A 14,290-nucleotide genomic window follows, 5' to 3' on the forward strand; every position below is an offset into this window, starting at 1 on the left:
GTGGGAGTGGGGGTTAGTTGTAAGCCTGGCTGGCTTCGAGTGTGCCATCGATCGCGCCAGCCTCTTCACGCGAGCACCCCTCCTCCGGGAAGCCACAAATTGCCATCGGAATTGAGATTGAGGACGCGTGGAGGAATCGAGAGTTACCATAACCACCGCCGCCGCCGCCACCAACAGCCACCCACCCACCCACGATGCCACTCCACAATTTGTTTTTGTTTTATCCCCCACAGACACGAGTGGGACGAGCGCTCCTCCAGCGATCTCCAGCCGCAGACACAATGGCTGCAGTGAAGAGCGCGGTGGGCCCCGAGAGCCACCGCGGGGACCAGGAGGAAGAGGGCTTGCCGCGGCCGCTGGTTAAGAGAGAGCCAGAGTGAGAGAGATGAGCCGAGATGGTGTGCCCCCTTCCCCCCCCCAAGCCACGCCGCCGTGCCCGCCCCCCATCACCCTCCTCCTGACAGCAGGAAGCGAAATGAAGAGGTCGTAGGAGGGCGATTTCTCAGGAGCGCGCCCGCCTTGACCCACAGGCAGTGGATCACAGGGCCGCGTGAATCGGGCATTCTTCTCCCATAGCCCACGCCCGATCGGACACGTCCGTAATAGATGTTTGTTTATTGGGGGGGGCGGGGGTACGATCGCGTGAATGTGTGTGTTGTCGTTAAAGCCCGCCACCACCCGACACAGCCCAAATAGCCATGGTGTTGCCAGTTTAACAAAACGCGGCAATGGGGTACAACTTCAGTACACACTGGTGCTGTTGCAGAGTAAATGGGTCGCGAGAGCCCACGTGTTTACACGGACACGTCCGTCTTGGTGGGGCGTCCACCCTTTTCGGAGATCTTCAGAAAGTCCATAGCCAGGCTTTGTACGTCTCTGTTTGGTCAAGCCGCATGAGGCTGTCTGTCGGTTCGAATCTGACCAGGGGGTTGGCTCGACCCTTCATCTCGTTCTGTGTGTAGGTGTGTGGTCGGTACGTTGAGCGAGACGGTACGACCTGTTGAGAAGTCAGCAGCACGCGTGTCCGTCCGTCCATCAGTGCAGAACGAGGTGCGAGGGGTTGGGGAGAAGGGCGGAGGAGGTGCAATCACCTCCGTAAAGATGATCAAACTGGAATAAAGTTGTGTTGCCATAAGGGACGCTCCCTCTTGAACGAATGCATTTTGCCATGCCAAGATGGCATTTGCTACCTCAAGGCTAAGTAAATACTCGTGCAGACAAACGCGTGTTGGAAAGCGTTGCGTAATACCATGCGTATTCATTTGTTGTTGTTTCTTCCCAACTAGTTCTCGAGAAGGCGCACCGCCACTCAGTTCGTCACAGGTGCTCGTTGGTGAGCGGGAGCGGTGGCTGTGGCGGTCAGCGCGCTGCGCTACGAACCCGGTGACTCGAATTCTAATCCCGCTGACGGCCAGCAACACCGGTGACGATTACTTGAGCCCATCCTCGGCCTCCCCTGGGTCGACTCAGCCTCACAGGAGCACCTGGTGTGGTGTGTAAACATCGCCACTTGGGGAGACAAAGGCGGCCGGGCGTGGTGCTGGCCACACACACACACACACCCTCGTGTGCCGTGCCCAGCCTTCATGCGTGCTCGCTAACAGCACTGGACCCAACAGTCTGCTAAGGCTACACGGGGGATCTTTGTCTTTGTGTGTGCTCGTGGCTGAGTGCATTGGACTGAGCACAAAAGCACCGGGAAACCTGATAGACATGCGAGCAGCATCTCACCTGCTTAACTAGAACGCAGCTTCTCCTTTCACCGCACGCCACTCAAAAAACAACCACCACCACCACCGCCGCCGAACAGAAAGAAGAACAAATCCGCAAATTTGGCGTTTTACTCCTCGCATCAGATTATCGGTTACGCATGCCCCGTATCGGGTTCTGCAATGCTTCGCTGGCTAGCAACGAAAACAGCCGGGCGCAGTATCAGCGTTCGATCAAAGTTGCTTGAACTATTGGAAGAGTTTCAGCCATCTCGTAACTTGTTTCGTTCGTGAAGTGCTTGAGAGAGAGCAGCCGAGCGTTGCGACGCTTCTGGCGGCGGCAGTGAGCGCGTCGCTCAACCGACCCGGCCACCCGAGTTCGATTCCCGCACACGGCCATCGACACCTGTGGTGAATTATCTGAACCGGTCCTGGGCCTGCCCTTAGATCGACTAAGGCCTCAAATGAGTAGCAGGTGCGATGGTGTAAACATCGCCACTGGGGAGACAAAGGCGGTCAAACGTGGTGCTGGCCACCCACTCCGTTGTGTGCTATACTGGCCTTCATAGGTGCTCGCGAAGAGCACTTGCCACAAACAGCATGTTAAGGCTATACGGGGAATCTTTGTCTTTGTGTCTTTGTGGCGTTGCTGGTGGGTGCATCGACTCCCAAAAGCTTGAGAGTTGAGGCGATTGTATCCATGGAAGCTCCTACGTCGGGTGGTGGAGGGTATTACGACACATATTTCGCCAGATCATTGCGACACTAACTCAAAAACAATTCTAGATGTAATGTTTGATGTTCGTTGCAAATCAGGATCACGCGGCCGCCTTTGTTTCCCCAGTCCTTGTGTTTACACACCATCACGATTACGATTTCAGAATCCATTACTGTACTGAATTATTATTTAGCATTTGCCATGAATGTTTGCGCCTCTTGTGGCTGCAAAGGTCACGCGAACCCAAAATATATACAACATATACGAATTTGACAAACGTTGATCCTCACACACGCAATTTGATGCAGGCATCACGCGCTTAAGACTCAACACCGTCAGTCGACGAATCGATGCATCCGTAGCGCCTTTGATGTCTGCAATCCAGTGGTGCTCGGTGGCAGGGGTTGGTGGATCATGCGGAGATCGAGCCTGCGTGAGATGCCCACCCAGAGGCCAACACAGGTGCGAGGCCTCTAGAATGCAGGACAGCGAGTAGAGTGCTAAGCGTCGCGTTCCATCTGTATGAATGATATGTGTGCACGTGTCAGTGTATGAGCGCGCATGCCCCGAATGCTTGCGTTGCCGTCGGTCACTCTGGTTTTTTTTTTTCCTGCGCACAGAACACTCGCACGGGAAGAGGGGTATGGAATGAAAGGTGAAGGTGCTGCCCTGCAAACTGCCTGCTCACGCCACTGCTTGTGGAAGGGCCTCCGCTCGAGGGAGTTCTACACAGCCCCATCTTGTCGTGGTATTTGGCCTACTCTTCCACGCCGCCGAGACGTTTTGAGAGAGGTGGGGAGCACCCACGCTTTACCCCACCACAAGGGACCGGCCGACCGACGGCATTACATACCTGGTCATGAATAAACTCCTTGGCCACATCATCATCATCATCATCGTTATCACATCGTCATCATGGCCACCGTCATTGCCGCGAGCTATTTGTTTGGTTGCGGTTACACGGGGAGGTATGAGCTCACGTGGGGGGCGGGGTGGGAGAGCGAGGGCGGTGGCGAGGGGGGGGGGAAGGGTTGTCTAGCAACACTTGACGATCCCCATTCCTTCTCTCTTAGGTAACAGCGTCTTGAGCCCCCCAGATCGTGCCAAGCGTGGGCACGTCACCCGATCCCTTCGTGTGTTTGCCGACAGCCACCGGGCGAACGAACGAAGGCGGTGTGCACGCACGGGCAATGTTAAATTTAGCAACGCACAAAAGCCCCCCCCCACACCTCCCTCCCTCCCTCCTCACCTCTGTGTGCACGCGTGCACGCGCGCGTGCGTTAAACACTCCTCTAAGTCTCTCTCTCTCTACTACCCTCCCTTATAAACGCTCTGTTATTTCAGCCACTGCTTTGCGCGCACAGCAGTTTTTTTTCATTTAAAATAATAATAAACACACATTTTTTTTTATTTAAAAGCGGCCCGGCTCGTATAACCCCCACAAACATCGCACAGAATGTGCACAGAGGCCACACGCTCTTGAATGGAGTCGATGTAATGAGCCATTTGGCTCGGCGGTTGCTATTTTTTTTTATTTACGAAATGCCTGCTGATGCGTGTGATTATGTTACCTGGGCCGCACCTGTTGTGGTAATTATGCAAACTCGAATTGGACGAATTTGGGCTACGAGGATGGTCACCTCTTGGGTAAACAAAAACAAATACCCCATCCTCTTGACATGTGGGTTTGGTGAACTGCTCTGCAAGAATTTCGCATGGATACTTTGTCTGAAGGAGATGATATGGCCGATCGCCCTGACGACCAGCATGATGAAATATGGTCAAACATCCATTTAACCTTTTGCCAGTATCAAAATGACGAAAATTAGAATAGGTTAAACTTTTTCTGGCAATAAAACATGTGGAAAGACGTTCAAACACCAAAATAGATACCTTTTGCAAGGTATCGAGTCTGCATTAACCACACATACTTGTGATAAAACATGCTCTCATGATAAATTCATTTTCCTTGAAACTGATTGCCCTGCACCATAGACAGCCTTCTTTGTGCCATTGTCTCACCGGTGTCACCAGAGAACGCCAAACTGCATGAAATCAATGCAAGCATCGGAACACTTATAGCTCGGGTCGGGGGGGTTATATCTACGGGACCTTTTCGGCAGGCTCAAAATTACCGGGGGGGGGGGGGGTTTCATCATTATGCTCAGACGATGCTCATGGCTGGCATGGCGCGGGGAGGTTTTCATCCAGCAGCGGATCGACCAAGGTCCTGTACAAAAGATTAGGAGACACCGCCGACATGATCAAAAATCGGGACGGGTCAAACTCTCAGGACAACCTGCTTGCTCAGAATCAGAATCAGAAAGGGTTTTATTCGCCATGAAAGTTCACACCGACACGGAATTTACTTTGGCAGGATGGTGCATACATTCAACATATAGGAATCTAAAATCTTAAATCAGTTTTAAACAAGTCTTACTATAATAATAATAATAAGGGTTAAAAGTCTAACTAACACCAAGGGACTGAAGTATATAAAATTGAATAAATATCGAATATAAAATAGCTTTAAGATATAATTTAAAAATAAAAAAATACAAATAGGTTAACAGAGTTAATATCGGCAAGGTGTCATGATGTAGATAAAATGTTGCTCGACTGGCAGGGAGCAGGTTGGGCGTCTCGCACGTCCACTCAAGTCCAAATTGTGTGTTCCCTGTTCGGCGAGGCGAGAGCGAGAGAAGGGGCTCGGTGGTGGTGGGGGGGAGAAGTGAGCATCTCTCAACGATCGTCTCGAAGCCGAGAGAAAGAGAGTCGCCTTGTAGTCGACACGTTCCACATCGTCACCGCTCGGTCGTAAAACCCCTCCATGACCTCACCCAGTTAGCTCGTCGTGCTCGAGCCGGGCGTTGTGCTGCCTGTCGCACGCCACACAAAGGGCAATAAGTCATTTTTTTTTTAAAACACGCTTTTATGAAATGTACTAGTAATGGCAGAACTCCACGACTCCAGGAAGTGGCCCCGAAGCTTGCCACAACGTAAGGGGCCCGTGGTGATTAACAGCCAACGTCAGTTGAGCGTGGACAATTAGACGCAAGCCGAAACATAACTTATAAAAAATAATGTTTAAAAATATTTTTTTTTATTTGTTATGATATAATATAGTATTGTCATCAGTATGACATAAGTATACCAAGTTTGCATTCGATACCACATTGGGAAGTGGGTTAAAATTGAGTTACAAGATTTGAGGATACAACAACAACAGAGTGAGTTAAAAGAAAGCGTGTAATAAAAAAAAATTAGGAAAAAGGATCCCCGCGTGTAGCCTTAGCAGACTGTCCGGGGCAAGTGCTGTGAGCGCAGAGCACCTGTGAAGGTCGGTACGTCGCACGAACGTGTGGGGTGGCCAACACCACGCCCGGCCGCCTTTGTCTCCCCAAGTACTGATGTTTACACACCGCTTTGGAGGCTGAGTCGACCTAGAAGAGGCTAATGCCCGTTTCAGATAATCGTCACCACTGCGCCCCGCCCCCCCCTCCCCCCACCAGACGCTGTAGCTATGCACTTTTAAAATCTGGGTTGAAACCTCACTGCTTAATTTGTTGTCCTTCCCCCGCATCTCCGATGAGCACAGGCGGCTACGTACGGTGCGAAAGAAGTTCAACATACACACACAGCACACCTTACTCATTCTATCCCTGCTTCCCCCCCCCTCCACCACCACCAAAAGGTCATGCGCGTGAGGCCGCAGGAGTCAATAAACGCGTGAGCTTGGCCCCGGTAACACCAACGACCGTGATCAGGTTGGTGGCGTTTATGGCCCGGTGACAGGTCGGGCAGGCGCGCATCGGTGGTGTGCGCTGATGGGGGTGGGGGGGGTTCAGCCGGTATTATTAAATTTACAGGCGGCGGCTAAATTCCACCGAGGGAGGAGGAGGTGGTAACCTCACGTCAACGGGAGCCGTCGCGACGCGCGCGACATTTAATCGCCCGACGCGCCGTGCTGCTTCAAAATAGACGCCACGTGTCTCCCCCACTGTGCTCCTCCCCTCCACCTCCTCCTCCTCCTCTCCGTCTCTGCGCCCTCCCCGCCACCGACCTCTCCCATCCTCGATCCAGACAGCCAGCGCACCAACTCCTCCTCCTCCACCGCGGCTTCAATGTGCGAGGCGTGGAGGAAGTGTCGCCGGAGCTAACCGCGGTTAGCGAGTTCGTTTGTTAGTTGAACACGTAGTAGTAGTTGCTGTTGTTGTTGTTGGATTTCGCGACCAATATTATTCAGAATGAAAGTTTTCTTGTTAGATCGCGTAAATATAAATGTGTCGTTAACGATTAATTATACTGTCGGTAACTTGTGTAACACGCCAATTAAAGTCGAGCGCGTCGTGTGTTTTGAATTACTTTAATGCCACAATAAAGGTATTTTTGGGGGTTAGATCGCGTATATAAAATCGCCAGCGAAACGTCGTTCTCGAACTGTAAATGTTGGGGGTTTACTCTCTAACACACCGCCTGTGCTGAAGTAGTAACTAATTGGCACGTTTTGTTTACGTGACAAACCTTACTAATTGCATGTGTCAGGTGGTGGTGGGTTTAACGACGCACTTATTTCTACGCGATCTAACCCAACAAAACAACTGCATTTATGATGGATCGTTAGTTGGTTTCGTTCGCCGGAAGCGGTACGAGCCAGGAATTTTTTTTTTAGATATAGACAAAGGTTGTGTCGGCTCTCGGCCAAATTTATCAGCATCCTCCCACTTGGTATGGTTCAAAGGGATTGAACACTTAGCGGGTAAACTGCGTGGTCGGTTTGGCGTGTCTAGACGTGTCTCAGCAGCGTGATCCGCAGCTTTGAAGGGTGGGCTATATTTGGGTCATATACAAGTGTGCGTGTTGCTCAAAATGACATCACGCATTCTCGTCTAAAAACAATGGCCGTTTAATAATTCGGGTGCCTTTCATGCCGTCTGATAATCTGCTCAACTTACTCGCTCCGAGATGCAGAATAGGTCGGGTGTTTTTTTATCTCTCTCCATTTTTTTTATTACAATTGCCATTGTGATATAACCCCAAGCAACTAAAAATGCAACTGCATCTCAAGAAGCTGTACTAAAAATAAGTGTGGTCGTCTTAGAGTTCAATGAACATCGAGGCACGTCTGCTCTCCTTGCATCACACAAGTCCCATCCATGGTTGGCAGGGACGGAGCCAGGATTTTAACTTTGGGGGGGGCTGACTTCAATATTCTGAGATATCCAGTGTAATGTTTTCCAATGGGCGCCACAAATGTATAAAACAAATTGTATTGGATTTGAACGCGGAGTTAATTAATAGGTCGGAGCCGCTGATGTGGCTAGTAAGTTAAATAAGTTCGAAAGGCTGCCGCTCAAGCAGCCTGCAGGGCAGCACGAGGTGACGGACAGCATTTTGCCGCAGCCGGATATCCGGTTATCCCGATTACCGACTTTCCCAAAATTTCAGGGGGGGCTGAGCCCACCCCCCCAGCCCCCCCCCCCCCCCCCCCCGTGGCTCTGCCGCTGATGATTGGATTGATTTTACGTGCTTTTGTAAAAGGGTCAATGGCTGAAAAGTCAGCGATTTTGTATATATTTGTTTTTCTATTAAGGCAGTATTGTTGACGAATGTATTTTTATATATATATAAAATACATTATTGCATTGGGTTTCGGTTACTCGGATTGTCTCTCCTTTTTTGTTTCTGTTCTGTGGCTGCATCTCTCACTGAATATTTTCCGGGTCGTTGATAGACCGGGTGGGTGGCACGTGACTCGTATCCACAGCCATAAAATGTGGCACGTGACGAGTATCTACAGCCAAAGCAAAATGCATCATGGATGTGGTGTACCGGATCTGGAAATATGTTTTCCTGCACACCGACCCAGAGAGACCCCCCCTTAATTAAGCCCTGCGGAATATTAAATATCTATGATTAGCACGGTTGGTTACGTACGGTGAGAAAGAAGTTCAACTTACCGTGAACTCACTTGCCCTTGAGAACCCGGTTCACTCATCGAGCGGCTGAATCGCGGATTCTGAGCCTGGTATTTCACAACGCCGCATTGCGTCAGCATGGCGCTCTCTCGAATTCCGAGCCACGCGGCCACCTCCACACCCAGCACTCGAGAGAACATCTCTCTCCGCCTGAAACGGACTCGAACATCCGAGCGAATGTTCAAGTCGCGGCAGCTCCGCGTTAAAAAAAAAAAAGCTGCGCCAGCGTACAATTCGACGAACCGCAAAAAGTGCGAAAATGTTTAATGCGTGTGTGTGTGTTTTTTTTACAGATTCTCCTTGCTTTTTTCTTTATTTAATATCGCACTTGGGTTCACTTTTTTACAACAAATTGAAGTTATTTTTTGGAACTGACCCCCATTGTGCATTGTTTTCTGGGAAAATACGAGGAGGCTTTTTTGTCCGAAGATTAAAATATACAAACACGAGGGTCCCGGATCGCGCGATGGAATGTGGTGTGGCTACAAACACAATGCCATGCCTAAGCCCCGAATTGACAACGCGCGCACGGTGTCATAGGCCACACGCGTACACACAACTAATATACTGCATATCAGTTGCAGCCCTCACTAATACATTGTTTGTTTCGATGAACGTATGGCCGTCTAAACACGGGAGATATTGTTTTGTGCATCCTGTCTGGGCGCCATGGTGGCTAGGAGATGTTAACTACCTCGCCTGGTATGCAGGAGATCGTGGCTTCGATTCCAACCCTGACGCCTGCTGTATATATGTAGTTTGCGTGTCTCTCTCCCTGTGGTCGCGTGGATTTTTTTTCGGGTAATTCGAATTTTCCCTCCACATTTAGAACCAACGTACGCTTTTATTATTTGGCTGCTGTAAATTTCCACGCGATGATAAGCCACTTCGCTGAGCTATCATTGGTGATAGCCAGGTCGCTTCTGAGAAAATAACTACGCAGCTCAGCGGGCCTTACCCGGTAAAAAAATAATAAAAAGAGAGTTAAAAAAAAGAGTTTAAATGCAGCTTGTGAGCGTGAGATAAGCTACGGCGTGATCTGTGTTTTATTTGACACGTTGATGATCTTCGCGGCGTTGGAACGGTGGCACAGCGAGGTTGGCGCACTGCGGTGTGAACCCGGAGACCTGGGTTCAACGCCCTGGCCAGGCTTAACGCGAGGGGCGAGTGCTATCTGATATGATCCTGGATGTCTTCCTTCACCCACCAACATTTTTGTGTTATTCAGAGTTCACATTTATTTTTTTTGGACGATGCTACTACTGCATTGCCAGTGGTGCACAAGCACAATAAAAAATTTCAACACATTCGTCAATAACACTGTTGCCTTTAAAGGGAAGAAAATGTATAAAAGTCAATGGCCCTTCATAAGTGCTATGAAGAAGGGACATTGCCCGAAACGTCACTACAGCTTACCGTGTAACTCGCCGCCGGCAGCAGTGACGCACAACCTGCTCCCCCTCTCCACGCAAGGGAGCAGGACTCTGATCACTGCCCGGCGTCGTTTCTCCGTGGCAGCTCCGTCCATCTGGAACGGCATCCATCGAGATGCTGTACATTCGCAGCAGCGTTCAATCGGACTCTACGTTGAAGAGACAGTTAAAGGCCAACTCTTTTACCTCTTTCACCTGGCCCTTTTTTTAAGCGACACGCAGCTTGGCTCCTCGCCTCAAAGTCACGGCCATTTACGTCCGCGAAATGTTGCGCGCTTTTACAAATTGCATTGTTCTTATTACGGTGATGCATCGATCGAAAAAAGCAAACGAAGCTGACTCGAAAAATGTACAGACAGAGGAGCATCTTTGCGCACGTAAATAAATCGTCAATCGGAACAGATTAACTGAATGTGTAAAGAGAGCTACCGACCCTAAGGGAGCAAGCACATTTTAACAAAGGTTTCTCTAACATCAACAACAGGCATTCAGATCAGTCAGATTCTGGAAAAGACAGATGAACATCGTATCACCATTGTGCTGAGCTTCAGTAGTGTATTGATGCAATTTTTAAGCGTTCACAAACCGCGGCTTAAATAAAACACAATATTTAGGAATTCTAAAAAAAACACAAACAGAAGAAAAGTACCAAAGACATGTCTGAACGGGAGTTAAGCAAGCAAATGGGATTATTATTATTGTTAAGCCCCTATTCTCGGGATTACAAAAAGCACTCTCCCCCTGTATTTGAAATATACATGTGGACTATCGTATGTTTTATAAGCCAGCAGGTAAGCGTGTGTGTGTGCGTTAGAGAGAGGGAGAGACCATATTTTTTTTCTACCAACTTTATTGACACGGAATACAAGCCGGGATTGAGTCCTACTTGTTGGGATGACTTACAATCCAGAAAACACGGCGAGGTTAATACTGTATTACCCATCAGCTGTATGACTGCTCACAGAACGAAAGTTTTTGGAGGATTACAGATCAGAGGTGAAGGCGGTTGTGGTGAGTGGGTGGGCCCCGTTGGAGGAACATGATTGGCCAAATGCAAGATTGCCATTGTTGGGCCCCGCAAAGTCAAATACAAAGATCCCCCGTGTAGCCTGAGCAGACTGTTGGGGCAAGTGCTGTTAGCGAGCACCTATGCAGGCCGGCCGCGGGAACACGAAGGTGGGTGAATGGCCAACACCACGCCAGACCGCCTTTGTCTCCCCAGTGGCGATGTTTACACACCACACCAGGTACTCAATTGAGGCTGAGTCGACCTAGGGGAGGCCCGTGACCGGTTCAGATAATCGTCACTGGGTATTGGCCGTGAGCGGGAATCCAACCCGGGACCTGCCAGGTTTGTGGCGCAGCCCAGCGCTAACCGCTCCCCATAGCTGGGCCCCGAGCGCACACACGCGCACACACACGTAGGCACACACACGTACACACACGCGCCACATACCCATTCCTTTTCCTCACCTCGGCATTTTTGTATCGCTCTGTCATCTCATCAACAAGCCTGTCGAGAAAAGAATGAGCTAGTCTGAAGGGCCTCGCTGCCTGCCACACGTGTGGCAAAAACGATGGACGCGCGATAACCCACACATTCCATATTCATCGTGCGCGCGAGATAGCATCTTTCATGCACAATGCGTCTATCATAGTCATTCATCTGCCTCGCTTACTATCGTGAACAAGGTGGCCAATAGCTATAAATAAAACGATCTTTGGGGGTGTTTGAAAAAAATATGGTGTTTTGGGGTGGTTGAGTGGGTTTTGGAGCTAATGTCTTTCTCAACACATTCAGCCAGCACTGCTGAGATCTCGGCTTTGATTTCTGGGCAGGCCACCGAGATTAAAGCGGAGTGAGTTGATGGCCTCAGCCCAGCCACGGACGAATGTGCCAAGACCAGCGTGCTGAATTTAATCAGCTATGAGTATTAAAACATTAAATACATCGCAGACCTACCGCCAATGAGAAACATGCATTCACTCATTCTAATCACATTGTGCAAGTTAATCAGCGGTTGAACCTGGCTAGTTCTTGAGTGGAGGAGACTGCCAGGGAATGGCAGGTGTAACTGAAGAACGCTATTGTAGTAGTCAGCGCACTGCGCTACAAACCCGGCGGCCCAAGTTCGATTCGCGCTCACGAACAATAACAAGTGGAGAATACGTGAACCGGTCAGCCTGGAATGAGTACCTGGTGTATTGTGTAAACATCAGCACTGGGGAGACAGGGGGTGGCCCGGGCATGGTGTAGGCCACCCCCCCCCCCCCCCATCTTGTGCCGTGCCGGTCTTAATAGGTGCTCGCTAACAGCACTTGCTCCAAAAGTAAGTTGAAGGCTAGGGAATACGAGGTGTTCTAGATTTGAAGCTTTCGTGACTGCAAAGATTCATACTCTTTGTTTTTTTCGGTAAAGTCACGTAGGTAAAATAAAAATAACTAAATTAAATCACGACGTTTCGGAGGCAACACAAGCTTCCGTCTTCAGGTGGAACAGTCACAGCAGAATAGCTGTGCCAAGTGAGGAGCTCTTGAGACGCCAGGGATTATATACAGGTTAAGAGGGGGGGGGGGGGGGGAGCCAGAAAGGGACATAATACCAGCTGTTATTACCTTGGGCTGCGAGGTGCCCAGAAGCAGTACAATGGATTCTTGAATCTATCTGTGTACAACTGTGAGTGTTACCCCTTGTATGAATGGTGGGTTTCTCCGTGCACTTTGCTTTCATCCCACGTGATTCCAAGCAGTCATTATTGGAACTAGGACAAAACAATCTCAATGCAGGATCCTTCTTGAAAAAACAAGTTTTTGAGACTCATAGAGCCTTTCCTAGATTAAAATCGAATTGTTATTATGATATAGTCCTCATATAATTGTCTTAATTTAGTTATTGTGCAATTTCCCCATTTTTCAATTCCATTTTGTCACTTAGTATCGATTCACATTGCTAGTTCACTTAATTTGTGACCATTTTTGCTTTAACTTTATTGATGTCGCGACCTTTGCTTTTTCATTGTAACCTAGCTCACGCTTGCGAACTGGACGGAATTTCGACATTTTACAGAGCATCTACATGCAATTGCGTCTGGGAATTTCAACAAACCTGAGATTTGAACCTAGGACTTTCATGTTTGCCGGCTCAGGGCACCGATAATGCACATAATTGTCCCAACCTCCTGCAACCTAATGGGTTGCTTCTATCTCTTAAATAAAATAAAGGTTGGCTTATCATTACAATATAGAGACACTAAGTGGTGTATACTTGGGAGGTCTATTGACATGGGATAACGACTGAACGGAAGACATCAGAGCGAGGATCGCAATGGCAAGAGGAATACGAGCAGGATGCAATAACATCTGTAGAAGTACATCAGCTCCAAGACCATACTGAATAGCTTAATAATATGCGTGTTCAATACAGCGTTGTACGCCTGCCAGACTTGCACATTGAGTAAGTGATATTTTTATAAAAAATTAAACACGCTTTAATGAAATGTACCGTGCTAGTAATGGAAGAACTCCACGACTCCAGGAAGTGGGCCCGAAGCTTGCCATAACGTAAGGGGACCGTGGTGATTTACAGCCAACGTTAGTTGAGCGTGGACAATTAGACCCAAGCCGAAACATAACATATAAAAATGAATGTTTAAAAATATATATTATTTTAATGATAGAATATAGTATGATCATCAGTATGACATAAGTATACCAAGTTTGCAGTCGATACCACATTGGGAAGTGGGTTAAAATTGAGTCACAAGATTTGAGGATACAACAGACAGTGAGTTAATAAAAAGCGTGTAATAATAATAAAAATAATGACGGAGATAAGATATTGGCATTCGAAATGTATTGCTACAGAAGGATACTGCATCTCAACTGGACCCAAAGAGTAACTCATATAAAAGTAAGAAAAAGGTTGCACATAGAAGAAGACCTGATGCAGACAGTGATGAGAAGAAAAGTGGCACCATTTGGACAGGTATCTAGGATGGACAACAGGTCATTTAAAAAAGTGTGTTGTCCGCAAAAATGGAAGGAACCAGAGAGAGAGGAATACCTAATAGAGGATGGCTTGATGACGACATCTTAAGAGATTGGTGCCAGAAAGATGTGGCCTACTACTTGAGCATATTGGGACAAGGCAGTGGAAAGTGGAGAAAAAATTACGAAATGTGCAGTAGACACCTACGGTCTATGTGCCCACAAATCGTGATGATGATGATGGAGTTGCGGATCGAGAGAGAGTAATCTTCCAGCATTGTTCTCCCATCGCCCACAGCGGGTAACAGAAAGGAAACACGCAATGGGTTTCATATCGCATCACGGCTTGAACAGCGCAGGATTTGTACTAAAGTTCAAACAAATGCATGCGGGTGAAGTTGGGCGCTTGTAAAACGCGACGCTGCAAAAGGCGTTAATCTCTCCGAGCAGCAAACACCGCCCTGG

General features: G+C 48.7%; 1 long non-coding RNA gene across 1 annotated transcript; it reads right to left on the reverse strand.

Moving 5' to 3' along the window:
• Window positions 1-4,650: 4,650 nt before the first annotated feature.
• On the reverse strand, window positions 4,651-12,108 carry LOC142929296 (uncharacterized). The gene is made up of 3 exons (XR_012945533.1): window positions 9,822-12,108; window positions 8,388-8,555; window positions 4,651-5,306 (listed from the first exon to the last, which is right to left on the reverse strand). It is a non-coding gene; the product is annotated as an uncharacterized LOC142929296 (long non-coding RNA).
• Window positions 12,109-14,290: the final 2,182 nt, after the last annotated feature.

Source organism: Petromyzon marinus, chromosome 28 (genome assembly GCF_048934315.1).
Source record: "Petromyzon marinus isolate PM22_M1 ecotype Great Lakes invasive population chromosome 28, UKy_Petmar_22M1.pri1.0, whole genome shotgun sequence".
NCBI lineage: Eukaryota > Metazoa > Chordata > Hyperoartia > Petromyzontiformes > Petromyzontidae > Petromyzon > Petromyzon marinus.